This window comes from Patagioenas fasciata, chromosome 23, assembly GCF_037038585.1.
Source record: "Patagioenas fasciata isolate bPatFas1 chromosome 23, bPatFas1.hap1, whole genome shotgun sequence".
In the NCBI taxonomy this organism is placed as follows: Eukaryota; Metazoa; Chordata; class Aves; order Columbiformes; family Columbidae; genus Patagioenas; species Patagioenas fasciata.
The window spans coordinates 1013201-1039365 of NC_092542.1; the positions used below are offsets into that span (position 1 = coordinate 1013201).

Below are 26165 nucleotides of genomic sequence, written 5' to 3' on the forward strand. Positions count from 1 at the left end.
GCAACTCGGCAATTATTTGGTGAGGGAGAGCGTCGTAACGCGCTCGGAGCGAATGAGAGACGAAGGCAGGCAGGACAAATAACACAGCGTGTGCACGCGTTTGTGCAAAAATCAATCACTCTGCATTTCGCCGGCTGCCAACAGCTGAAGTGGAGACGCTGGGAGCCTGCGTGTGTCTGGCTGGGGCCCTTAGTTAGGCTTGGCTTAAGGGCTGCGGCCCAGGCGAGCGCCCTTAAGCCAGGCCTCGCCTGGGCCGCAGCCCTTAAGCCAGGCCTTGGATCTCCCCAGGCCCCGGCCCCACGGGCGCAGCTCCCCTCGGCTTCCTTGGGGCAGGTCAGAATATTTAAACAGTTGTATATTCAAAGACCACAATGGAGGGAAGAGAATTACCTAAGGACAGGGTTAGCCTGTTTGATCAATGCATAATCAGATAACTGCTCCAGCTTTTTTACAAGTCTTTAAGCAAAGATCAGCCACTCAAATTCTAATTCCTTTTGCTAATTAAGCAGCCTGTTAATTGCTCTCGGGGTCTCTAATGCCATGTCATTATGCTTTTTAACAGCCTGCTTGACATCAATAGGGCTGCAAGCTCCACACAAACAAAGCGGGCATCTAGCACTTAGTGAATTAGGCTAATGCCGGCGTTGCAGCCGGGCACTGGCACGTCGCCTCCAGCGGGCGGCATTTCATTATCATTTCATCATCCCGCACGGAGGAAAAAGGGGAAAAAAAGGCAAGTTACAAATGTTCAACACTTACCAGAGCGGGCCCAAAGTGTGCAGAAGCGGAGGGCAGAGGCGCACGGTGCTCCCCGGGCCCCGCCGCTCACACAGGCACCTGCGCAGCCCGGGCTCGAACCCGCGGAGCGACGGAACCGGCCCGACCCGGCACAGGGAGCGCCCCGGCGGGACGGGCAGTGCGGGGCCGGCCCCTGGGGGGGGCGGCCCGGGCTCGGCTCCGGGCAGGGCCCCATCCCCCGGCTGCAGCACAACATGTGGCTCCAGCTGAGGGACTCCGGTTTCCGCACTCCATTAGTCCGGGAGAAATTCCACCGGTGAGCTGCTGAGTGAGGGGCCTTGTCTGCCTGTCACAGATTAGTCTCCGGGAGGGCAGCGGGGGCTGCTGCACCCCCCGGGGCTCAGCCCGGACTTGTGTTTCACCAGCCCTGCACCACGCACACACAGCAGGCGCCCGGGCAGGAAAAAGCTGCGCGGAGCAGCAAGAAATGCACAGGGCCCCTTCCCAGCAAGGGCTGGAGGAGGACACTGCGTGAGGGACGGTTCCTGGGGGGCCACGGGTGACGGCGGCTCCTGCCAGGGCTGGGGGGCTGCAGACATGGGGGTCCCCAGGCACCCGGCCGCGGGCGGCTGCTGCGGGGATGATGGAGGCCTGGCCCACCACGAACGAGCATCCACAGGGGTGCATCCAGCACCCATTTCCAGCACCCTGCACATAACACAGATGCTATGGCTTGGAGCTATGCTGAGCTTCGCACCTCCGCACAAACCCGGAGCTGTTTCCTTGCTCCCAGCCTCAGTCACTGCAAGCCCCGACCATCAGGGGCTTCAACTGCACCTCTACCACAGCTCAGGTCTCCTCAGGAGCTGCTTGTGTCATTGTTTTTGAAATAAACAAGCTACTCCGACCAAACGCATCTCAACGTTACCACCCTCTCTGCAACCAAAGGCCCAAGCTGCGCAGCTCTGGGTGCGGGTACCGGCCCACGGGATCACGCTGCGGAGCGGCTGCTCTGAGAGCAAAGCGGGACCAACTTAAAACTCTGCTTTACAAGAACTTCCAGACCCTGAGAACTGCAGTTGGGAAGCTCGCTCTCAGTGTGAGACCACCTGAAGATGCACCGATCGTCCCTGTGACCGAACAGCCACCTCCTGTCAGCAGATAGGACAGGACGGCACAAAAAGCCGGGATTGCTCTGCTCTCGGAGATCTCGGCATCCTTCACGTGTTGGTGTCTGAACGAGCTTTGCTGCAGCTGGAGAGCCACTGTTGGAGCGCATGGAAAACACCCTCAGCTATACCGAGAACACATCAGTTGTGTTATGTTCCCGGACAGGACAGGTTTGGATGAAGTAAAAAGCCATGGACAAGTAGCATAACCAGACAAATCTCCACTCAAGCAACTAAAGTAACTAACTAAAGTGCGAGTTGCACTGGATACACCCAAACTCAACTGTTATTTCAGTCTTTATTTTTACAGCATTTAAAGAAATTGCTGGTAACCTGAGTAAAGAATTCTGCACACAAAGATGAATCCAAAAATCCAGTGGCACAATAAAAATAACTCATATCCTAAAAAGAGCAGGTATAGGTGCAAACCATCTCTTACCAGCATTTGCTTCTCGAGAAAACTCAAGTCCACATCTCAAAAATGGGTTTGCACAGTCCTGAGTTTTCGCCACTTTATAGCCCCATAGACACGATTTAAGGGGAGCTCCTTCTACGGACAAAACTAAGCTCATTCTTAAACCGCAGGTACCGCAACTCATTATTGAAGTGTGAAGATTAAAGAATGCTATGTAAGAAATCAAAGCTGTTTTAAATAAATTTTTAAAGCATATTTTTGTATTTTACAGCAGAAATAAGAAATGCCAAGGTGCCTTAGCAGTTTGCAAAATACTCATTTGTCAGGCATCTTAAATCATGGGATGGAATAGGTAGCAGATTATACAAAATGCTGAGCATCAGTTAATATAAGAAATAATTGTTATTAAAAGCTAAATGAGGGATGACTCCTCTTTCCCTCGAGGGCGAGATGTTTGCTTTCCACCCTCAGCCCATTTACTGGCGGTTGGTGCACAAGTGTGGGCAGAGCGAGCTGTGGGTCTGCGGGTCTGCGCTGCGTGGTGCTCCAGCAGCCCCACTGCTCTCCTAACTTCCACACCAATTCGGGAATTTTGCAGCACCAGGCGTCTCCCCCCACACCTACTCCCGCAGCCCTTCCCCGCTGCTGCTGCCATTCTCTCCTCTGCTGCTCCTCGGGGTAATCCATCTTTCACTCAGCTCTCCGCCTCTTTCCCTCCGTCCCTCGCTCTGTCCATTCTCAAGCAGCAGTAGCAATATCCTGCCCATCGCTGACGGGTTCCAGCTGGCCGGTCGCCCCGGTGCTGCGGGCTGGGAACCTCCAGCGCATCCTCTCCCCTCCTCAGGCGAGCAGGGTCTGCCCAGGTACCCGCACCCACCGCCCCCAACCTTTCCGTGCAGCGGCACCAGCAGAGCGCGGTTTACACCGCTCCCCTTTAAGCCTGGCCTTGTTTCATTTGCCCGAATCAGTCTCTGGAGTTCAGACTGTAGCTCGTATCAATTGTGCCTTGTTATTGGCTAAAAGACCCACTTCAGCTTCATCTCGATTTCTTTTTCAAGTAAATTTTGGCACATCAGTATAGGAGAGAGAAATATTTAGGGTTGTTTAACAAACAGCTATTGCTGATTTCCTACAGAATTAACCCTCTGGCTGCTGACTTCATATTTTATTTATAAGGGAGAAAATCAATCAGAATATGTGCATCTGTGATCTCCCAGATATGCTGCTGTCCTGAAGCAGAATTAATCGGAGGTCCCCATATATGCACATTTAGGTACAGATACTTACGTGCACGCATGTGACAGGTAAAAATGCCTGCACACACACACGCAGAATCATTTTCTGCATCTCCTATGTCTGCTGCAGGATAGCAACTCAATTAAGTCACCGTGACTGAGACAATCACCCGTACAGTGAGTAAAATGAGATGTCCACAGTGCGCTGCGGAGTTTTTAAACACGTGGGAATAGCGCACAGAAACTCTGGAGAGTCATGCGGCTAATGAGCAATAAATACACACTGGCACACCCTCATCAATTTTAAAGTCTTGGTATGAAAAGAATGTAATTAATTAAGAGCTGCTGATTTATAAGAGGTGACATAACAAGATGGATAGAGAAATCTTTTCCCCGCGATCTGTCATGGTTTCTCTCCAGAAGACGGCCCAGGATGGGCCGATGTTCTGCTTGGGCACTCAGCAAGGAATCGGCTGGAGCTCCTGCTTTGGTTTCCCCCCACCATCCTAAGGAACAGAAACTTCCTTTTTAACCCTTCTTTGCGTTTGGCACAGCTCTGTTTAAACAGTTCTAAAGACCAAAAAAAGAAAAAAAAGCTGAAAAAATTATATTTAGAAAAATCCTTTTGACTTTTTTAGTGTATTGCATTTCCGCACCCTGAAACACAACCCGCTTCCCTTCTCCCCGCTCAGGTCAGATGACTTCTTTGTAACTTGGCACACACACAGTCTGGTATAAGACATTTGCAGCATTTGGCGAGTCAAGATGTTTAACTTTTTTCCCTCACATAATGATCCTTTTTTCCCTCCAGCCACTTGAGTTTTGTTTATGTTGCTTGAGCCCTAAACTAATACACGAATTCTGCTCCCTGCCAAGCCAGGACTCGGCACCGCGCGGGAGCCGCAGCCGGGGCCGCGCGCACTGCTAAGGACAGAGGTATTTTAAGAGACTTTGCTGCAGTTGTGACAAATGAAATGCATTAAAGGAAACAACTGCTGCTGCGGAGCTACTGCCCTTCGAGGAGGAGCGGCCAGAGCTCCATTCTCTCCGCAGGCACTTGACTGGTGCTAGGGGGCACTTGGCTCCTCTGCCAACTCCGGCTTATATTATATTATTCCTGGAACAAAACGTAATTAGAACTGGGCAAGTTGTGCTCAAAGAAAGTCATCAGATAAATTTTATACCATTAAGTGGTTCTAAAAGGTGGGATTTTTAAAAAGAAGAATAACTGCTCCAATATATTGGTTTTACGCTGTCAAGGGAAGATGAATGAGAAGTACAGCCACTTTCGCTCCGGCCAGACATGTAAACCTTGCACTTAATGACTGATGAGCAAAATTTTTTCCTCTTCCAAGTGCAGATGGGCAAATCCCTTGTAATTACAAAACACGAGAAAATCTAATTTCACCAACAGAAAGCAGCACAGCCCAAATGGTTCCCAAGCAAGAGCTTGAGGTGCTTGCTGAAGAAAAAAAAAGCCAAACAACATTTCTCATAATGTGATCCATATTCCGCCACATGCACATTTAATATAAAAGTTATGTTTGATATATACCGCTTTAGCGTTTTTCTGTTTTAACTGAAAGCCTTTTGTTCTGTCAAGATTATAGTAGGATTTGCTTTCATTTTTCATGATGTTTCACTCCATACATCACTAACATTAGCAGGACTTAATAAGCGCCCACCTTCTCCTTCCCCCCGCCCCAGCTCTTTTGATGCATATTCCTCAAGAATCCTCAGATGTTCAGGTCGTTGGCCAAGTGGCCTCTCTGTCCCCCAGTGTTGGGGATAACGAGGAGGATGGGGCTGTAAAATACTGCGTGGTAGCAACACAGTGAGCAAAACGTCGTGCAGCTTTAAATCCTGCCCTTGGTATGGTCTCCGTAATGGGCTCCCCTTCCTCCTTTCTCGGCTGCAGTCACATCTGTTTCTCTGCATTTTGGAACTGTGTTCATTTTTCACTGCTGCCCTTTGTCCCACACTCACTCGCTCTCGCCAAGGGCTTCATTTCACTTATTCAATAAGCGAGAGGCACTGCAGACGGCAGAGAGCTCCAGGACAGAGCTCCGACTCCTCTTAGGCCTCAACAAAAATGGGTTTGTTCCCTATCAAGGAACTTTTTCCTGTTGCTTGTTGTTGGTTTGTTTTGTTTTTAATTAACATGTGTAGTTGTAACTGCCCAAACAGCTTGAAATTTCAAAACTTTATACCAAATAAAAAATAGATGCAACCAAAAAAATCTGTATTATCTGTTCCCAGAAAAACTTCGTACTAGAAAATCCCGTCTGTCCTTCATCCTTTTGTGTCCACAGTACCTGCTGTACCTGCAGCGGGGGTGCGCTGGCGCTCTGAGGTCCTGTGTCCATGCACACATGGCCACATCTCACTGGCTTCACTCCCTGATGTGGGAACCCGGCAGGACCTCCCGGCTCTCCCCAGCACCGCTCCTGCCTTCCACTGCACACCGAAGCCTCGGAGAGGAGCCCAGCCATGTAGCTTGTCCCAACACCAGACTGCTGACATCTCAACGAGTTTACTATATCCCATTGCTAATCTAAATACAAAAAAGCTCTTATTCGGAGAAGAAATAGCAAGGATGAAACTTACAACCCTTGACTATTGTGCTAACAGCTTCATGTCTGCATGTGAAATTCTTTAACTCTTGTGCTATGTTCATTAAGCCACAAGCACGTGAGTCAAACACAGGTTTTTTTCTGACTAAATCCCCATCCCACTATGGTGCCAGTATTATAAACCTTCTTGTAAAACTACGAGGGTCAGGAAATATTTCTAGGCGTGTGGTGCTCAGCCAAAGGTCATCGATGGGCTCATTTTGCCCCTTGCTGTGTTTCTTTAAGAGCATTCAGCCTCCTATGTGAAGCTCAGCTGATGCTGCGGTCTGGAGTCCTTAGAGCGACTGTCCTTGTGCTGCAACACAAGGGAGGAATCACCAGTCCCCAATTACCACCTACCTCGCTTTTCCTTAGCTACTGAGCATTATATTTCTCCTGGTCTTACGATGTGATCACAAGTGGTCCCGCTACGCTGCTCGGTTCAGGTTCTGTCTCCTGCCACGAGTTTTTGAGGGGGTTTTCTGTACATCCCGACCACATTTGGAGCCTCCTGACTTTCTCAGCTCTCGTTTAGTGCAGAGGTTTTTGGTGTGGATGGGCCTTCCAAGGACAGCCCAACTCTATTTACACTCCTTCCATTCCCTGGTAAGTTAAGCCCATAAGTCAAAGTGAACAACTGGTGACATTAACGAGGCTTCGGAAGAATGAAATTGGTGGTAACGCGCATCCCATGGGAGGGGTGTTGATGATGGAAAAGGGAAACTTAATATTTGTGAAATTAAATAATACTGAATAAATGAGAGGTCTAAACCAGACTGTATCCATCTCTTTAATTACTATGGGTTTGGTTATCTATATAAGTATATTTTGTTGTTTAACTAGAACCTGACTGTTGTAAGTCCCAGCCTCCTAGGGGCTCAGAACGCATGATACTAAAAGCCTTAACATTGCTCTCACGGGGCTGGGAGGGTACTGACTGCACAAGGCATCTTTCTCTAGAGACCTGAATTCATGCCTTGGTGTTCAGATACGACCCAGCACAAACTTCCCAGGTCCCCATCACAAGGGAATTCGGGAACAGCCCCAGCACACGGCCGGACCGGGACTGGGCCGCCCAGTTTCACACAGGAGCTGGGTGAACCGGGAGAGACAAGGAAAAGGGTTAAAGCAGCATCTGAGAGGCAAAACCTGCAGCCCTGTTCAGGTGCCTCCACTTGGTCACCAAAACCAGAGCTCACAAACATTTCAAAGACCTTAGGGAGTCAAGTATCAGGTTTTTCAATGCAGTGTAAAGCATTGGTGTCTATATTGGAAGATAGGAAGAAAGGGTGGGGGGCAGAAAAAAAGGAGTGAAATGGAACAGCTTAATGTTGTTCACAAAGTTTTTCTCATTTGGCTGCCTTTCCCAACAGCACAACACATCTTACAGCCCTTGCACTGGTTGAATTTGGTCAAAGAACAGCTGCACTTCACCTAATGCGACATTAAAAATAGTTAAAAGGAAGGGAAAAAAACAAACAAACAGCAACCACACTAAAGCAAATCTTAGCGAGTAGGTGGCTTTCAGTTCCAGTTCTACTCCTCCCAAGGTTTTAATGGTTACAGGTAAAATTCTCAGATTCTTCCCACTTTTTCCCAGCCCACTCCCTATCTGAACGAACCAGCGCATGGATATTCACAAAGATGCAGAAGAAGGTAATTGTGCCCAAGTTCTTTTCAATTGAGATATCATTAAAAGCCAGAATTAAAGATAATTAAGAAGGATTCAGAAGGGACGAACCCATGCCCAGCTCACCCGTGCGGCAGCACCATGGGCCACCCTGGGCGACCGGCCGGGGGGCACTTGGTTTAACGCGTCCCCCTCGCCTGGACGAGCAGCTCGTGCTGTGAGCCCGCAGGAGGACGTGCTGGGGACTCGGGCACACAGGAACAACCAGCGCTCTGTGCGCTGGGCATCGGAGAAAACGGCAGCAGGACCCAGCACCCCGTGCCAGCAGCAAAGCCAAACCAGGCTGCTCAATCACGCTGCAGGTTTCTCCCTCCCCAAGATATTTACGCCAACGCGCAGAGTTTTCTTAAGCCGTGTCCTCTATTAGCACGTGCTTTCATTCAAATTAGGGCTGCAATAAAGACAAATGACTGTGGCAGATTCGATGCATTTTTACTTGTCAAATCCGACGCGGACGCTCTCCTTCATGTGCAGCTGGCTGTTGAGGTAACGAGCTGCAGTAGCCCATACACCACAGATAGCTCATCACGTGCATCTGGCATCTTTGCAGAGTTGCTATTTTAGATAAAATGCTCCTGAAAGTGCCAAGCACCCTCATTTCACGCAATACAGGCCTGCAAAGCCCTCGTGCTGCACAGGTGAGGACCCCCTGGCCACCGCTCTGTGCACAGGCACGTCCAGGCTTTCTGATTTTCTTAAAGAAAACAAAATTAGTGGATTCCTTTGAGACATGTGAGTGGGGAATTAGCTTTAATTTATTACATAAATGAACTGATTCCAATTACGCGTCGGTGGAGCAATGCAGCTCTGGCCAGCGCTGGGCGGGAGGGAGCTGCGCGCCTTGGGGTTCTCAGCGCTTGCCCCCTATGAGCTGCGATTTCTCTGGCCCGAGCTGAGAACCCCAACAGAAACGCAAACCGCTCTGCTTCCCTTTAGCTTCTCCCAGCACACGCTATGGGCAAAGTACAGAAAAGAGAGAAAAGCTAATAAGAGAGGGTCTTCCTCCTTCTTAGTTGACGTAAATCACTAATGTTCAAGAAAAATCAGGAAAAAAACAAAGGCAGCATTTAAAATATATGTAAAATAGCTTCACTTTCTCATTCTCAGCATATAATTTCTGTTATTTTAGTACTGTGAATACTTTATTTTAATTAAATACCACACAATTAAAAATGTTGACGTTGTTCGTGGCTAAATCTCCCCATGATTTATTTCTATATATTTTTCTTGGAATTTAATTTGCTTTTATTATTAAACGGCCTTCATTTAAACCCCGCCTTTCCACAGCATGGTTATATATATACATTTCTGAAACTGCAGCTGGTTAGACTAGTAAAAAAACCCTCGCTGCCTTGCAAAGAGTTCCTTCAGATGAGATAATACCTATTTATCTAAAATATCAAATGGGTAGAGAGAAATACCAACAGAGAAACTGATAGGCACACGGGAGGCCTCCTTTCCTCCTCTTTCTGAAGAGACCTTAAAGCTGAATAAACACCTTGGAAAAGCACAAGCAATCCCCGGATCTCCTGGGCTCTGAACCCGACCTCTCCACGTTAGAAACACACGGTTCCAGGGCTGAGCCTGCAAACCCTGGGAGCGAGAGCAGCTCCCGACCCCGCTCCTGAGCCCCTCCATGGGATCTGTAACATCATTATAACATCATACCGAAGTTTGTTAATTCTGTTTTCTTGATCAAGGAAAAGCATTCCCACAATGTCTCCTTAGCGTTAATTTCATGCTGCTGATGATTAGCATATAAATCTAAAAGCATGTGTTCATCTGTCCAAGGGATTTCCCCCCCCATATTCGATACGACATTAATCTTATTAGCTCAGGTAAACAACTTATAGCTATTAAGAAGAATGTAATTTATCAGAAAGCAGTTAACCCTTTCGAGCACGCCAGAGGGGAGGGGAAAGCTCTCCAAGGACAGGAATGGGTATTTTTAATATACTGTGTCCAGCAGCCCTGGCAAGGCAGGCAAAGGCAGGGCCGGTGCTCCGGGTGAGCCGCAGCAGGGCTCTGCGCTCGCTCAGCACAGGAGGAGCCTCCGGGGCCTCGTTTGAGAGCAAAATGGACAAAAAGCAAACTGTCCCCCCAAAAGCCACATGTCGGGGGGTGGCAGCGGGCAGGGCGCTCAGGGGCTCGGCAGAGCCGCAGCAAAGCTCCCGGCCAGCCCACCGCGCCGCGCCGGCAGCGAGCGCTATCAGCAAATATCTCCTGTCCGTACAATCGCTATTCACAAGGTCTGGAGCTCTCCTGGCTGATAGAGTATTGATCTCCCAGAGTGCAAAGTCCAGCATGCCATTAGTCCAATCTGTTTTCAAGCTGACACGATCCCATCATTTGTCATCTTCTCCTGTCCTGCTGTGTTTGTTTAGGAGCAGGATATTTGCTTTATCTGTCACTTCCCAATCCTCGCTGTATTCTTTACCTGACACGGGGTTTATTGGGTCCACAGTTTTCTCAGAGTCATTAACAAGGGAGATTTTGACATGCTGATGAGATCACTGGAAAATGATGATGTCAATAGCTTGGAAAGAATTCATGAGCTAGACTCAAATTATGTTCTGAACAAGGATGTTTTTGATATTCAAAACTAGATTTCAGTGGAGAAATTTCTAAAGAGCATTTCATTTTCTACAGCAAACCCATGGAAAAGGCCAGCAGAGGACGGGCTGGGGATCTGAGTCAAGAATACCTGAGAAAAACAGTCAGCTCAGCAACCACCTTCACCCTGTCTTTGAGGGAAGGATGGAGGCACCGGCACTGCCAGCGGGGCAGAGAGCGACCAGCGGCCTGCAGGAACACCCGGCTGCACACCCCACCAGGCCGCCCCGCGCTGCCGCCTGACAGACGTCAGTTTTCTTTTTTACGTTTCATATTTGAGACGTTTGCATCTCGCAATAGTTCACAAACATCTCTAAAATCTGCTGAGATTCCCATGTAAACGTTTTTCTCGACCTTACCATTCCCTGCTAGCTGGAGGAATGGTAGGCAGCTTGCACAGAAGCTTACCATGACCACTGGTACTTGTACGCTCAGGGGCATGGAAAACACCACAGCAACAGCGTCTGTTTATCGTCTGAGAGCCAACATTCATAGCCATTTTATGTTTGTTTTTAAGGCAGATAACCCACATTGCAGCAGCAGGGTCTCCTGTGGTACCAGTGACCAGCAACACTGATGGCAGGTGGTGCCCAACCAGTTCCCTGAGGCACAACACTTCTCTTAATAAAGCACTAAACTCTAAGCTTTCCCTCATACTTGTAAACAGTGAACGCAGACAGAAATCTGCATCAGCACACGGGGAATTTACAAACAGAAAGAAAATACTTGATTTTTCAGCTCTTGCTCCTACAAAAGAATCCAATGTTTTTGCTGAGTGGAATATGGACTTTTTGAGTTTGTTGTTTCCAGTGGAACCGCACGAGTTTTGTTATTGCAGGATCTTACAATAAATACAAGCAAGACAACTCTCCCCAGGCTAAGAAAGCACCAGGGCAGCCACACACCCGAGTGTTTCATTACAAAGGCAGCTGCAGGCGCCTGGGAGTTAAACCTGCGGCTCAGGCACCTTCTGGCCAGCACAGCCCGTGACACCGGAGCAGTGCTCGGCAAACCCTCCCGACATGGGGATCCTGCCCTTCCAAGGGGTTCCAACCCTCCCGACATGGGGATCCTGCCCTTCCGAGGGGTTCCAACCCTCCCGACATGGGGATCCTGCCCTTCCGAGGGGTTCCAACCCTCCCGACATGGGGATCCTGCCCTTCTGAGGGTTCCCAAACCTGACATGGGGATCCTGCCCTTCCGAGGGGTTCCAACCCTCCTGACACGGGGATCCTGCCCTTCCGAGGGTTCCAAACCCAACATGGGGATCCTGCCCTTCCCAAGGGTTCCCAAATGGGAACCGATAGAGCAGGTTTACCGTTGTATTTTGGCAACCAGAGCACAGTGTGAGTGTCACACCAACCTCTGCGTGCACAGAACAAACGATCTGTGTTGAAGAGCAGCTTCAGCTGGGCTCTGAGAGCAGCTCATTTTCTGCAGGGACATCCTCAGCACCCAAAGGTCCCTTCACCTCCAGGCTGAGCGCGGGGGCAGGTTCTGTTTCTGCCCCTCTCTGCTGTGTAATAATTTACTCAATACCCGAGTCTTTCTGAAAGATGCACCACGTGTAACTACTCACTCTTCACACCTTTCCCATTTGCTTTTGGAGCAGCAGGAAGAGCCCTTGGGTACGCTAAGGGATCAGAGACACACCAACATCTTCCATCTCCCCAGCTCTCCAAACCCCATCTGCCCCCGTCAGGTAACGACACAGTGCCCCGGCTCTTCCATCTCCTTCCCATCTGCCCTTGTATCTGGTCTTTTTCACTCTTTTTTTTCTTCCCCAAAGTACATTACCCAGTTCTCATATTGAAATATGTTCTATTTGTTGGAGAAGGCAGTAAAAAGATACGGAGGAAGTAAATAAGAAGCCTGGGTAATTTAGGAGGTGGCATTTCAAGGGTTCTGGCAACCTCTAGCAGTTCAATATCCCTTAGAGATTTGGATTAGGTAGGTTATAGATCACAGGATACACTCCTCAATAAAACGTTAACCATTCTCATTAGCTAACAGAAGCCTGCATACAGAAAGCAGCTGTCCAGCTGTTGGGACGGCTGTGCTTGCTCGCCCTTGGAAGGGCTGCGCAGGCGCTACTGCGGCGCGGGCGGGAGGGGGTCCCCAACCCGGGTCCCCGCACATGGCAGCGGCTTTACTGCCGCTCGCTGCTCATTGCTCGCAGGTTGCTGGAGTAATTGCCTGAACCAAAAAAAAAAGCAGCAAACTACTGCTAATAATATAATAAAAGCAAATTCTGGGCAGCACAATAAAAATAGTAGGTAGTTTATGCTTTCTGAGCGAACAGTATGCGAATTTATGGACAAACAGGCCTCTGCGTTCTCTCCCTTACACATATTGGGGATAAGGTTACATTTTATTTGTGGGGAATTTTATGGCAGTAAAGCCCATTCATTAAGGAAAGAAAAAGAGGAGAGAAAAAACAGATGATTGTTCCCCAGAAATCCGCACCAGCTCTCCCCCAGTTTATCCTTTAACTTTTTAGAGGAATTTCTAGACAAAGCTGCTTTCTTTCTGCTCTGGAAAAGCAAAGGGAGCGGGGGAAAGACGCAGAGTTTCACCCAGGCGCGCTGCAAATCCCTTCAGGCAGCGCCCTGCAAACAGCTCCCTTTAATGAAGACCTTTCCGGTGCTCTCTTCAATATTCACTTAGAAAAAATTAAAACTTCACAAGTTCATAAGGACGGATCCCTGGGTAGGACTTTTATTAAGTCTTTTCTATTTACTTCCTACCTAGATAAGATCTTAATCACAGCCCCCAAATTATCCGCAATGACATTTATCAACTCTAGTCATCTTTTCTTTAGCGTGCTCCGCCTGACCAGTCGGCTTTTCTTCCACCCCTTCCTTTCAATGGAAGTTAATTTCGAGTACATGATTTATCTTGCTGGGCTAACAGCACCGAGGCAGCCCACCTTTTCAAAGGGCTGGCCAGGGAGTGAATTATAGCAGAGTTGTCCGGTGATTGCGTTCCGTGGGGAAGGAGAATAGGCAGCCAGTGTGTTGCCCCGATGTGGCGCTGGGACCTTTTCAGCAACTGAAGAAAAAAAGATTGGGCCTCTGACCGTGGGGCTGACAGGCAAGCGTTATATCAGCAGACAAAGGCTCGAATACCTGAAAGGATCAGAACTCCATGTACTCCGAGATGTGATGTTGTTTACAACACCAGACGCTGACCCTATCCCGAATTTACATGATATCAGTGCCGCGGTCCTTTAACCTTTCCCCATTCTTCTTCCCGCATCTTCCCGCGGCCATTAGCATACGGAGAATTAGCAGCGACCGCATTAAATCCACCAACACTTTGAAATCCTTTGCACGCATTCTGCAGCAAGCGTTGCTGAAATGTATAATTTCCCTGCATGCCCTGTATATATCCAGGGGCTCTGTTTGGTTTGGCAATGGGTTTCATTCAGTATCTATTAACATTCAGCTTCTATTTGTAAAGGGCATGTACAACCCACTCAAGTACATATTTGGCACAAGCCGCAGCCATTTAGTGTTGGGCCAGGAGTACAGCTGGTGCCATCTGGGGCAGGATAATAAGAATCTTTCACAGAGCTCTCCGAAGCTGTGTTTTCATATTCCTTCCTTGCATTATACAAATGGGGGTGGTTTATGAACACGCTGCAGTTTAAAGTCAGCGGCTCCTCCAGAACCACGAGCTCCAGCTGCGCTGGGAGGGGATGGCTCTGGCGGCTTTGAGGTGACAAACAAGCGCCCCAGATCTGCAGGGGCCTGCCTACCCACAGCCAAACAACCCCAAGCCCCGCCAGCGCTCGAGGAGCAAGGAACATTTCAGCACTTTCTCATTTACTTCTAGAAAACCAGGTATCTCCTTGCTAATAACTCCACTTTCCCTACAAACAGCTTTGGGAAATTCAGAAATCACAGCTTGTCTGGGGGAGAGAATTTTTCCAACGTAAGAGAAGATTCCGCAGGGTTTAGTACAAAAGTTTCAGCTGGTTCCTACCACGTGTCGCTGCTCCAGTCAGCAGTGAGAGCAAATTTCGTAGATACAAAAAATCACTTGACACGGCGGCAAAACCTGGGCCCAGATGCCTTGAAGTGCTCTGCAGCCCCTCGGCTGTTCATTTTCCTGTTCGGTGGGTTACCCTGGATTGTTCGCTGCACAGTTCCAACCCTTCCCAGAGACCTGGAGAAGTCAGGCCCCCCTGTCCCAGCTGGGCCGTCCCTGCCGCAGGGACCTGCAGAGCCAGGGACAACACAGCGGCCGGCCCAGCCACCACGAGTGTCAGCGCCAAGGCAGGGCTCAGGACAGACGGGCAACTGGAGCCACAAGAAAGTCACTAATCAATTAAACACTTCTTAGCCTCCAACTAAGTGCCTCCAGGGAGCAGGGAACTGGGGCATAACTTTGTTTCTGGTCGCTAGCACCACATGGACCCTTTCTCAGAAGAGATTCTCATGCCATATCACTAAGCCACGCAAAACTGAGAACAAATGTAATTTTTGCTATAAGGACATCCTGACTATCTGGTGGAGCAAGGCACTGTGCTCGCTCCTCTCTTTTAATCAGGTAGAATGTTTTCTCATGTATGTGTGCTGCCTTTCACAGCTTTCTCCACTCTGGGAAGATGCGCATTTATTTTAGTCAGTCTTTCGGCTCATGGGGGAGGGTGATACTGCCTTGAAGACACCAGGGTCCACTGCAAACCTAACAGGAATGCAATCCTCACACATACTTCCATAAAAACCTGCTCAGCATTCCAAAAAGCAAACAAGTCGTGCCCTACTTGTTACCAATGCAAAATACAAGCCGTCTCCTCCAAAGCATTTAGAAGAGCTTATGTTTCCCTGTGCGATTTCTACAATACTTTTCCCCACTGTACACATTACTGGGGCTTTTGTTACGTTCCAGCGGAAAGAAGGGGGTTCCGCAAGCTGCATTGCTCTGACCGGCGCCGCAACGGGCCAGCCCGGCACCGACCATAGGCATTCTTTGCAAAGTGGAAACCGTCCCATTTGCAATAGCTGAGATTCACTGCTCAACACAGAACTTGGATACAAACATCGTGCTTTACATGGAAATATCGGGGCTTTTGTCCCGCTGGCTGTGCGGCTGCCCCGCGCTCCAGCGGCAGCAGCGACGGCTCCGCACGCCAGCCGAGCTGAAAGCAATGGATCGTTTTCTTGAGTCGGTTTCCTAGCCCAGCTCTCAACTTGCAGCAATAAGCGACTTCCGAACAACTGAAATACGAGCTCTGTTATTCTCCTTTGGTTGGATGCATCGTTCACATGACACGGTTTCTATTCTGCAATTGGTGAATATACAGGAACTCGGAGGCAAATTCTTGGGCATTTTTCTTATGTTCAAATAGAAATGTAAGTTCTGTTACCACAGACACACACTGTTCCAAACACTGCTCCAACTGCAGGGAGGACCGGCCAGTAGGAGAGTCCTTAACAATGAAAACCAACGGGCTAAACACAGGCCGAACACCAGCGGACGTTTGTGAAAATTATCACTGGTATGTATTTCTCACCCAGCCAAGACAAAGATCCATGTAGCATGAGACACAGAATTAGGTATATGATGCTGGAGAAAGATAAACTGATAACCAAGATGGGTATGATCCCTCCTCATCAGTGTCTGTCCAGCTCTCTGGCACCACCGGGTACCGGTGTCCCTGGTTCCTGAGCAGCCGTTGCCGATGGGAACGGTGACAACACGAGCACCGTGGGTTTTTAAACCAGGTCTGACCTCCTGGAGCTTTGCAAATCCCAATCCTTTGCCATGTGCCGGGAGAGCTCCCACACCTCCCTTCCAGCCACACTGCACCAAGGAGGGCACGAGTCCGCAACTGAAAAACTCAGCTCATACACACGGGGACAAAAACTGCGTCCAGATCTACTGACAAAGTTTGCCAGCGTTTTATGAAGAGGAAGAGAGATGATATATATTGTTCTAAGACATGCGTTTCTATTCTACTGATAACTAGGACTAGATAAAGATGAAGAAAGTCACTGTGACAGTCAAATGCGTTCCACAAATTGTAAACACAGCCACTTTTTTTACTGGAATTTTGTACTCTGTGGGTCTCTCTAAGTTTATAGGAGATGGAAATTGTATTATTTCAGAGACAGTGGGCTCAGCTTTGTTTCGTTATTCATACGGTTCGATTTCAACAATGTAAGAATTAACTGCAGAGGTGAGGAGGGGAAAAATAATTAGGAGTGCAACCAAATGCAAGAGCACATTAAGGTGTTAAAAGGGTTGGAAGTGTGAAAGCCAAAAATAAACATTCTGCTCAACATGTTAAGGTAATGTTTTGATGTATGCTAAGCAAATCAATATTTGAAATCATGGTAAGAACTCACATTTCCAGCTGGTGTAAGGACACCAAAACTGAACAGATTGCATTAGAGCAAACCCCCCATGGCAGGGCTCTGCAATAGCCCCAGTCCGCGTTCAGCGGCACATAAACCGTGTTACTCGTTGTTTACGTTAGGATTAACTTTGTGGATTGACACTGAAGAACTGTAAAAGGAGTTTTAAACCCCTCACTTTCGTGATCTTTTCTCAACCACATCAGCTACTGAGCTAACCTGGCTCACCGTAGAGACAACGGGATTCGGGGGATTTCGTGGGCAGGAGCCTCCCAAGCACGCTCCTGCCTGGAAACCACCTTTGCAAAGGCTGTTGAAAGGCAACCGCTTGGGATCTGCCCCCATCTTCAGTCTTAATATTGAAAAACAAAACCAAACCACCAGCACACACCTTTCCCAGAGCAGCAATTAAAGTTCTCTTCTCCTCATTCTCCGTATGTTGAAAATATCACCACAGCGGACCAGCGGGAAATTAAGTGTTTTGTGGGGAAACTATGAAAGCAAAGAAAGCAGCTGATGAAGCACAGGGTGAGGCTCAGAACAGCTTCTCACTGACTAGAGGGACTCTCCTGTGACGGACAGAGAGGCTGATCCGCGCTGAACTGCACCCGGTCAAGCCAGGCCCCGATTCAGCTGAAATACCAATGGCTGGGAAACAAATACCCCTTCCAGCAACACTCCTCTGGTGCACAGCACAGCCCCGGTGTGCACTGCGGGTCTGGATGAAGGCTGCTTCGGTCCTGAGACACCTCTGCTTGGCTGAGCCGGTGGGTTCAAGACTCGGAGAAAACCAGAGGTCAATACTAAGGAACTTGCAAGTGCAGCCACTGATGTTCAGTAGCTATGGCACAACAGGTTTCCGAGGTGGGGAGGCGGAGGGAGCTCAGCTGCGCCAGCGAGGACCGGCCACCGTCGGGGTGCACGAACGGCTCGTCACAGGGGCGGCACGGCTGGGACAGGCCCTGGTGACACCCGCACTGTAACCACCACTGAGACCCGCGGGTGCCCCCAGAGCACACGCGGGGCTGGCAGCGGGGCCGGGGAGCTGGGGTGTGCTGCTGGTTTGCCAAAAGGCCAGTGCGCGCACCACGAGCCCCGTGGCTGCGGAGGAGGTCCATCTTCATGGCCAATCTGACAAATGGCTTATTATTACTATTATTTTTTTTAAGTGGGCTTGTTCTCTCTGGGTCACTTTACTCAAGCCTGCCCAACCTTGGTAATAATGAGCTGAGGCTGGTTAAGCAGCTAATTAGCATGCCGCTTGTTAGACGAGTTAAGAATGTAATTATTGTGAGTAGGCAGAGCCTGCCGATGGAATGCATTTTGAAGGTTACCATAGGAATCCTTCCTTGGTCTATTCATTCTGAGTGTAATACTAATCACTATCATAAGGAAAGGATTGCTTGGATATAGACTGTAGGTTAACATCTGATTAGATTTCCAGTGAACAAAGCGATTCAGGCCATTTGTTTGTTAACCCTTTTGGGTCCTGCCAAAGTGTCCTGACCTGCAGGAAGAACTTGGTGCCATTGGGTCCCCCTCCCTGCCCTGGATTTGAAGTCACGGGTCCCACTGCAGAGCTCGGGGCTCTAATTGCGGAGGGCAGGCTCAGCGCTGCCCCAAACGTGCTGAAATTCAGGAGGTATTCACCCAAACTGGCACGGCAAGCCAGCTGCTACTGCTTTTTCACTTGTGGAGCAGGCGGGTTCAAATTGTGCTGGATGATTCAAAGATCTGATTAAGATGGTGACTGGGAAAAACTAAAGGGAACTAGAGCATTATTCTTTTATTTAAAATATACGGTTCCTGAAGCATTCAGCGTGGAATCCTGCAAACAAACATCCCGCACACGAGTCCATCCCAACATCAGGACAACTCCGCTCACACGGGTCAGTCTGCTCTTCAGGTGAGGAACAACCCCGCGCCTTCATTGCATCGGTTTGGACAGCACAGAACTACCAGCCCACAGTGCAGGACACACGGACACTGTCCCCCGCCAGCCTGTGCACACACAACCGCCACCCAACGCCGTCCAGGGCTCGGGCACCTCCAACGTCCTTTAACCACAGCAGCTCCAGGGTCCCAGGGTGCCCAGACCCCAAACTTCTCCCTCCCCTCCCACAGCCCCGGTGGTGCATCCTGGAGCCAAGAGTTCATAAGCAGAACAGGCTTGATGTATTAAATCCTTCTGTGGATGAAGAGCAGCTCCCTGTTTAAAGAGTGCAAATGTGCTACCTTTTGTCAGAAAGGAAATTCATGTAAATTTATCCTTTGTTCCCCTGCCCCCAAAAGTCACAGTCGGCAGAGATCACGTTTACACCAGTAGCGCGCTAAAGAACCATGGATGTTCATTAAATCGCCTCTGCATATTTTGCTCTTTTTTTCCCCTGAAGGCTTCCTACCAAAATCTCCCAGTGGTGTTCCTGAGCTCTTATCCTAAAAATATTATCAGAAGTGAAGCAGTGAATACCACAATCGGAATGCTTTCTGTGTCCAGCATCACGCTGTTCCCAGCTCCCTTCAAGGCCCAAGTCTCGGTGGGAATTTACAATTCATTGGCGACCAAACTATTTTAACGTTATCAACACATCTTTACCCTGGCATCCGAGTGTGTGACTTATGAAGAGAGAAGCAATTTGTTTCATGAATTTCATCCTTTGTTATTGAAAGCTGCTGGATTTGGATGTATAAAGGCCTGTGCCATTAAGCCACAGGGCAGAAGCATCCTATGGGCTAACAAGTTTGTTTGCTTGTTATTATTATTTTTTAAATACAAATTACTTTAAAAGTAGCATTATGTAGGACTCTGAAGGTGCTTTACTTAAATCTTGTGCCTCTTCCAAAAGATTGTAGAATATGAAGAAAAATGTATGGAACAGTCTGATCTCAATTCAGCAGGAAAATACCAGCTGATTTCTAACCAAATTAATGTATATAATTCAGTGGGTTTACAATTGTCCAATGCAGCGTACCTCTAAATAATGTATGTGTTAGGGAAATGTGGATTTATTAAAACGGGCGTTTGTCTGGTGTCTTTTGAAGAAAATTTAAAAAGAGAAAGGAGGACCAGTGTGAAAAGCCAATGTGACATTTACCACACGGCTCCTTTTCTGCTGCTCAGTGCCGTCTACTTAAAACCAGAGATCTGACTGGTAAAGAAAAGGGTCTTAAAAGTAAGGCTGAAATTCAAATAAATATTTAAGGTTACGGAAATAAAACGTTTCTGTTGACAAAATCCATTTTTTCAAATAATTAACAATCCCCGGTGTTAAAAAACCACTCAGACCCAGGTGGGGCTGCTGGAAAGGGGCCATGCTCAGTGAGCTGGGGGCGGCCGGGCTGGGCCGGGCTGGACGCCGCCATTCGGCCCCAACGCTCCGGCCCCTCAGTCAACATTGGTCAACGTTGGTTAACGTTGGTCAATATTGGTCAACGCTGGAGGCGAGTGCGGCGGTAAGGGCGACACCACACACATCACTGCCCCCGCAGTTTGATTACAAACCTCTGTGTGTTAATGCGGGCCTCCTGAAATAATTCCTCCAGCAAAACTTTACAACTCGGACCATTTTAGGCAGAAAATAGATGGGATTTCCTGAAATAGCAAAGGGCTTGATCTTTCATGTAACACTTCAAAAAACAGAAAAAGTTTTCTTTGTATTATTTCAAATACAATATCTCCACACATTATTTTATTAATTTCTTTTCTCAAGTTAGTGTATAAAAACAAGAAGCCAGGAAACTAAGAGGAATAATCTTTCAATCCAGCTTCCTCTAGCTTACCAGACTCAAACAGAAACAAATAAAAGTGTTCTTTGCAAACTATTGTTCTCGAGCCAGTTCTTTCACTCTATTTTTGGCTAATTAAATTAATCTGGTAAGCAGGTGTAAACCCGCTTGTTTGAGCAATGGTTTGGTTGCTAAAAGGAGAGATTGGAGGTATTTGCACAGTAAGAGACTTGTACAAGGGAGCATTAAACCCCATCAACAAGAGGAAACTCCACTCAGGATGCAGAAAATCCTGTTTAGCACTCACCAAATCGCACCCAATGTGAAATGCAGTCTGCTTCTAATCCAATACGCTAACACAACGGTGAAGTACAATCATCTGCTTGCTTAAACTGAAAAGTCTGATCGCTATGTTGAGTATGTTTTGCATAGTTAATATTTTACACGGTGAATAGAAATGTATAAATATCGCTGTGACGTTTGCATTGTGTGTATGCAATCAGTAGTATTCTCAGTTTTAACTGAACCAACCTTTAATTGCCATGGAGAACTTTTTCCGTGCATGCTTCATTCTTCACAAAGATAAGCTGACCAGGCCACCAATAAAGATTGCGGACAAGCACAACACCGAGCACCCTGACCATCCAAGGCAAAGTAATATTCCAAGCTCACTGTCTGGTCCACCAGCCACAAACTCAACGTCTGTTTGCTGCATTTCACAATTATGGCTTTGAACCACCAGAAATGGTGGGACAACCTGCATTCCCAATGGGGGGCCTGGGGTTGGGTGAGGAACACGGTGCGGGAGGAGGAGACCCCGGTGCCCCGACAGGGACAGCGAGTGTCCCGCAGCCTCCGGTGCTGGGCCCTTGCCAAAGACCAGGGGAGGCGTTTAGAGAAGAGGCAGCAGTGGCTCCTGGAGACGTTACACATGCTCAGTACATTCCCCGTGTCTCCAGCTCCCACATGAGCAGTGAACCAGCTCCTGCAGCTGCAAAACGTCCCACAAAACCCGGGCAAAGACACCTTCCTGGCGCTGGCCGCACCGTCCCTCCCGACACAGCCTGGGTGCCAGCGCACCTGTCACCCCTCAGTGCCACCAAACGCCGGTTCCTCCCTTGGGGACCCCGCAAGAGGATCACGCTGTCATCTGGGGACTACGCAAGGACATCCCTGTGCCTGAATCACCCTTGCACTGAACGATGCTCACTCCCAATACTCCACCTCGTATTTATTTCAATGGCAACGAAGCTGGAGAGTCAAAATGGCCATTTCATTTACCTCCTTCAGTAATAACGACCTGCAACAACAATTAACATCCCTCCTCTTTCCCCCAGTCCAAAGCACTTTTACTCTTCCCCCTCCTACCCGCCCCTTCCAGATTTGCTCCTGTTTTTCGTCTATTTGTGAAGGTGCCCAAGACAGGAGCTCACTTAATACGTTCCCTTACGCTTGTGGCGCAACAGCCTATTCAGTACAGATAAGCCCCTTTAGAAATGAAGGGGAATTTAATTCAGTGCTTGAGTGACAGCAGGAAGATTTATCCCCTCAGTAGACAATACGGCTTTTGGGGCTTTAATCTTGCCCAGACAATGGGCTGTTTCTCGGCCCTCATCTTGTGCTTTTCCCACGATGTTCGGTGATTAACCGGGGCTCCATTGGATGGAAGCCACTATCTCTCATTTAAGAGTGTTTGCGCCTCTGTCAAGGACCAGGGAGGGCGGGAGGGAGGTGGGAAGAAGAGAAAGGAAGGGGAGGGGGAAAAGTTGAACTCATCTGGGAGAAATGCTGCAAGGCTGGGGACTGGTCCCAGCCAGATGCCAGCGCTATCTGCAGTGGGCAGGGCTGGGGACAAAGAGGACGCTGGCGTTGTCACCTCTGCGAGAGCGCTGGGCAGGGCCCGACTGATTTATTTCCACAAACAGGAGCTCCTCTTTTATTTCATTATGGTCTGCATTTAGAAAAGCACTTGTCACAGACTGAAATCCACTGGTCCTTAGGTACGTGCTGCCTAAACTTAAGCGTAAGTGCTTGTCTGAAAGGGAAGGAATTGCAGTACTGCTCTTACATCCGCCACTGTGCTCACGGCTTAGAAAAGAAGCCGACGTTCTGCATGTTCCTAGCAAAGACACTCAGATACCACAGCAGAGGACAACCGCACCGAAACACCTGCAAAACACAGCAGGTGCCCCGAACACCTTCCAACAGGGGCATTTATGGCCATACCCGCGCGACACGAAGCGTTATGGATTATTTCACTTTATTGATGAAGACTATTTCACCATTATGAAGTTCACCACCAGAAAGTTCTGCACTTGCACAGCCAAAACAGCGCGAATTCTAAAGCACCTGCTGGCACTGACCCTCCTGCCCAATGTGGCACCGCGGAGATGCTCTGTTGTAGCTACCACGCATCTCTGATCCCACAACTGCGTATGTGGATGACTCAATCAGCTCAAAAAAGGAAAGTGGCGGTGTTCTCTTTTGTTGATGGGAATTTGGGAGCAGCTGAGCCAAAAAGCAAAAGCACATGTTTGTGCCTGCACGGAGCCCCGAGTGTGTAATCCAATAGACACAGCTGAGGCAGGGCCACCAACAGACTGATGCCCACAGAGAAACAGGCACACGGGTGGGACACGGGCCAACCAAACCACGGCACTAACCCTTCCCTGAGAAAACGCTCTCTCAGTCCACTAAGGTGGACTATTTCAATTAACCTGGAACTAATGAGTGACCTGGTGTTTGTTGCATCTCTGTCTTCAAAAGATAAAGGCCTCACCTTCCACATCCCTTTGGGGCTACATGGGCATCCGGGAATATTTTATCTTGCCTTTCAAGCTCCTTCAAACAGTGTTTTTCTGTCCTATTTTAAATGGTGAATGCAGGGAGGAGGCGGGGAGGGAGGAAAGAACACGAGAGGAACAAAAATAAGATTAAAATAAAAGACCATATAGGGATCCCACAGAAAAATTAATGTCAAGGCCCAATTCCCATGTCACCTCAACCACCGCGAACCCAGAGTCACTCCTTGTAACTTAGAGACATCAAACTGCGGCTTATAATTTTTACAGCACCCTTGTCTGGCCCAGCATTTAGAGGAAGTGGGGAAAGTAGAAGGAAAATTATTCTGTACAGGCTTCCTGAAAACTAAGAGGGACTTTTGTGGTAGCAGCAGTGGGTTAAAACAGATCTGCATTTAGAAGAAATACACCATAAAGATCAAATTCATTTTGCAACCCCCTCGACCACCCTGGTCCTCACAGAGCAGCACCAGCCCTACCCACGTCCTGGTGCTCCCTGGCCTGGGCTGTTCCCCCGCAAGCCCCGGTGATGGTTTCCACTCGCCAGGCTTGAACAGAACCCGAGGAGGTCATGGCTGTGGAGCAGTGACAAGCGGCATCACACGAGGACCGAGCCAGGCTGGCGACGTGGCACAGGCTGGCAAGGCGTGTGGTACCACCGGTTGCTGCCTCTGAACTGGGCAGCTACAAAATGTTTCCTCTTCTAGGTGTCAAAATCTCCTGTGATAACGGTAGATGCAAATACCAGCTCACCACTGCTGCCGAGCAGCCCTGCGCAGCCCAGGTGCTCCACTAAGGAAAAGAGCAACACTCATCTGCAATAACCAGTGTCCCTTCGCCCTCTTGACTTTAAAAGAAGTATTTCTAATGGCTGCTTTCAGCTCCTGGAGGCCGGCAGCTTCGGAGGAGATCAGGAACACATCAGACCCACATTTCCAGCAATTGCTCACACTCTACAGAGGTCTCTTCTCCCCAGGCTCTGCACGGCCGCTGCAGCTCCCGAGAATCTGTGGGACTCGCTCAACACCGTGACACCACATTTCTCTTTGGTCTCCGTGTTATCATTAGCACACTTACCCAGAGCCGTTCCAGAGCTACAAAGTCAAAAGCAAGCCAGCTCTGCAGGTGACCCAGCTGGGACACGAGACCTGAAGGGGAAAAACACCCCACACCTTGCAGGTGGCTTTGGTTTGGATTTCTGACCAAGTGCAGCACTGCCCACATGCAGATTAACACACACTGGTCAGCCAGGCTGGCATCGCCGTAGCTCATCTACGTTATTATTTGTGCTGCAGTAGCTCCCAGAGACCTCGAACCAGCTCTGGACATGGTACCGCTTGTTAGCAAAAGTGAGTCATTTCCCCAGAGAATTAACAAATTCTTACGTTGCTTGTGCAGGGTACAGAGCAGAGAGGAAAAACGACCACGCAAAGGTTATTGTGCAGGGTAGTGCAGAGGAAGAATGCTGCCTTCCTGCATCTGAGTCCTGTACCCGCGAAGCCAGGAGCAGATTCAGCCAACTCACGCACGTCTGCCGAGCGCAGGCAGAGAGGTGTTACACACAATTAAATACGATCTCAGCGTCCACTGCTTGCATTCCAGGTTACATCCAATACTAAACTGGTTCAGCAATTTGCTGCCTTGGGTTTTAGCAGCACAAAGCACTTGAGTAAGAAGTGTGAACCCCCTTGCCCTTCACCAGTCTTTGCCCAAAGCCAGGCGCTGACACCATCGCTGCTGTACATGGAAACTCACCTTGTTTTGCTAATGGGTTTTCATTTCAAGAATCCTTACCTTCCCAAGCCCAGGTCAGTCTAACATCAAAGCGCAAACACTCAGGAAGATTCTTCGCTTTAAAATTGCCGCATTTTGGCAGCAGCACTAACTCTTCATAAAATTACTCCTTTTCCTCAAATAATCCACTTAAAAATACCTAGAAAAACCTTGTCACTGCAATAACACAACTCCCAGCCAGAGCACCGTCAGGTGTTCTATTTATAGGGCCTTTCAGTCAAGCACGCAGGTGTGTGCATTTGCTTCTAAATATCTCCAGAGTCTGTAAACAGCGAGACTGCTTCCCATCATCAGCTGCTTGACAATTCCCATTAACCTGGTCAGCGTTGGGTGTTCGGAATCGGTTCTTACCCAGAGGATTTTCCCCAGATCAATCTCTGAAATCGTAATCGTGCCAGCTCACTACTGATTGTCATACACATGCAATACTTTAGAGGCAGCATAATCCAATTGTTAAGGGAAACACACTTAGACTTTTGTCCTGACCCAGCACAGATGAGGCACAACTGACAGGCCAAAGGATCAAAGTCTCCCCTTTATCAAGACGCACTTGGCAGAAATGTAAACTTCCCCATATACGGCTTCATCAATTTGTTTGAACTTGCTGAAGAAAACAGCTAAAGATGTCTCAAGGAGAGAAAACTCCCTGGCCCTTTCAGCCTCGGGTTCAGAATGAGAAAGGCAACCCAGGTCCATCGATTGTAGAATAATTGTTTTTCTTTCAGCTACTGCTCTGAAGTTTTGAGAGGAGATGGACTGTGTCAGATGAGCATATTGGGCATCTTTGGGTTACAGAGGGGAAAAAGTAAAAGAAAGCATCAAAAAACTTTCCAATAAAAGTAATCAGTTTGATAGTGCACTTCGTATTACAGAAATGATCAACTGGCACAAATCTAAAGCAAAATATCACAGAGCATCTAATCCCTGCCAGCAGTGGGTGGCCCAGCTGCAGCAGGTGGATGAGGGCAGAGCAGATGAGACAGGCAAGAAATAAACACAAATGAGGA

General features: G+C 48.6%; 1 protein-coding gene across 8 annotated transcripts in view; it reads right to left on the reverse strand.

Moving 5' to 3' along the window:
* The window catches only part of PRDM16 (PR/SET domain 16), a 306350-nt gene that overhangs the window by 166718 nt on the left and 113467 nt on the right, over positions 1-26165 (reverse strand). The window contains exon 1 of one of the 8 annotated variants that reach the window (XM_071798579.1): positions 760-828. The exons of the other annotated variants lie outside the window; for them this stretch is intronic. The gene's annotated coding sequence lies outside the window, so the exon portion shown is untranslated. Of the gene's footprint in view, positions 1-759; positions 829-26165 lie in introns of those variants that run through there. 8 annotated transcript variants of the gene reach the window in all.